Genomic DNA, 2,500 nt, shown 5'->3' on the forward strand with positions numbered 1-2,500 from the left:
ACGTAATCTTATTTAAGCAAAAACAAACCTCACTTCATTCTCAACATGTACTTAAGTCACCTAACTTAACTTATTATAACCTAATCCAGACTAATTCTAAGCCAATTTCCTTCCTTAACATATTCTACAGTTATTTAACCTAACCTATCTTATCCCACCTAAATTAAACACCAATCCTTAACAAACTACAAATCAAACCCAACAGCTATTTTCCAATTCACTCATTTCTTCCCTTTACTTCTCTCACAACCCCTGCCAATTAGAACTATCCCCTTCTCTATCCCTGTCGTCGTATTAACACCCCTCCCTGCTAACTATCCCTATCAATTTTCATTACCCCTGCCACACCCCTGTCAACTATTACCATCCCCTTCACCCCTGTCGTCCTATACTCTATTAAACCCAGTCACAATATTATTTCCTCTATTTTCCTTTCTTCCCAGGGGCTACATTCTGACCCTTGCCGTGCCCCTGTCAGCCCCTGTCACCAGCATAAGCAACGCGCAGAAACTTCCCAGGCCTGAAGTCACCAGCTGCCAATGCTTATGATGAAAGAGTATAGATCCCTGGTGTTATTGCTCTCTCTCTCTCTCTCTCTCTCTCTCTCTCTCTCTCTCTCTCTCTCTCTCTCTCTCTCTCTCTCTCTCTCTCTCTGAATAGTAACACAATGTCTCTAAATTTTGTTTGTTTTGTATTGAAAATCTGAAACTGATTTATGTTATGGAGGTGAAAGACTAAAATGAAAGAAAAATTTAGGTTAACTATACTCCCTTTAACAAAACAGTCAGTTAATCAGTCAGCCAATCAGTCAGTCAGTCAGTCAAACAGTTAATCAGTCAATTACTCAGTCAGCAAAACATACACAATCTATCCAGTATGACGAATGAAAAATGAAAACGAAAATGCGACAAAAAAAAAAATTATCTATTATTTTAACTGAAAAAAAAAATATATATAATATACATATATATATATTTATTTATTTATTTATTTATTTAAAAGGAAACTAAATTATATGGTGGAAACAGGCGCAGTGGTGACGGTGATGGTGGCGGAGGGGAAATGAGTGATAAATAATGGTGATGACACAAAGCAAAGCGGTGGTGGTGGTGGTGGTGGTGGTGACCCGCACCTTCATGTTACTGTAAATGGTGATCCGTAGGAGGTGAGGGCGTGAGTCACCTCGTGGGATCCTTACAGCAGCGAGCAGGGGCGTGGGCGGCGAGGGGCGAGGGAGGAGCGAGGGAGGGGAGAAGGGAGGGGAAGGAGGGGGTGAGAAGGCTGGAATGGGAAAAGGATTGTGGGAGAGGGAGAGAGGAAGGGAATCAGTCGCTGGAGGAGGAGGAGGAGGAGGAGGAGGAGGAGGAGGAGGAGGAGAGTTTAAGAGGTCGTAATCAAGGTAAGAGAAGATTAAGGGGAAACAACTGCTGTTAACGAAGGAAATGATTAAAGAGTGATGAATGGAGAACGAAAATAGGAGGCAAGAAAGAAAAGAGAGAGAGAGAGAGAGAGAGAGAGAGAGAGAGAGAGAGAGAGAGAGAGAGAGAGAGAGAGAGAGAGAGAGAGAGAGAGAGAGAGAGAGAGAGAGAGAATACATAAGATAAGCACATAATCACTACTACTACTACTACTACTACTACTACTACTACTACTACCACCACCACCAGAACCTTACATAACCCTTTCTCCATTATGATGCGCACCCTTCCTCTCTCCATCCTTGCCTCTCCCTCTCTCATCCATCAAGTAACACCCGCCTTTTTTACCCTCCCTTCCCCAGTACTCTCCTACCCCACTCCTCCTCCCCCTTACCCCCTCCGCACCCCGACAGAAGCTATTAATACACTCAGAACAACACACTTACAACATATCGCTATGCACATCACCTGAACACCCCCCTAAACACCCCCTTCACCCAGTCAGCTGCTCTTGACCTGAAATTCATCCATAATCATCGGCCATTAAGTGTGTCACAAGTATCGTTTCGGACTCAACACAGCACCCACACGCTTTCAACGGCCTCCACCTACCTCCACTGGCCCGTGATGCGCTGGATGAATGGGTGAGGATGTGGAGGGAGTGTGTGTGGTGGGGGGCAGGAAGAGGGTGAGGAAGGGTGATAGAGGATTGATGTGAAGTGGGTTAGGTTAGGTTAAGTGAGGTAAGGTGAGGCAAGGAGAGGTGAAGACAGGAGTGGAGAGAGAGAGAGAGAGAGAGAGAGAGAGAGAGAGAGAGAGAGAGAGAGAGAGAGAGAGAGAGAGAGAGAGAGAGAGAGAGAGAGAGAGAGAGAGAGAGAACAATAGATTACAGAAACAAAACGACCAAGACTGACGACAAAATAAATGAGAGAGAAAGGGAGAAAAAAAAAGAAACAATCGCTGCCAACACACACACACATACACACACACACGTGCAACCTCACCTAGCCAAGAGAAAACACACACACACACACACACACACGAAAACAAACACATACCTTCATTATACCAAGCGACGAGCC

At 44.5% G+C, this 2,500-nt stretch overlaps 1 protein-coding gene across 19 annotated transcripts in view; it reads right to left on the bottom strand.

The window, feature by feature from the left end:
* The window catches only part of LOC135089427 (microtubule-associated serine/threonine-protein kinase 3-like), a 271,594-nt gene that overhangs the window by 45,720 nt on the left and 223,374 nt on the right, over positions 1–2,500 (bottom strand). The window lies entirely within an intron of this gene.

This window comes from Scylla paramamosain, chromosome 33 (genome assembly GCF_035594125.1).
Source record: "Scylla paramamosain isolate STU-SP2022 chromosome 33, ASM3559412v1, whole genome shotgun sequence".
NCBI classification, from domain to species: domain Eukaryota; kingdom Metazoa; phylum Arthropoda; class Malacostraca; order Decapoda; family Portunidae; genus Scylla; species Scylla paramamosain.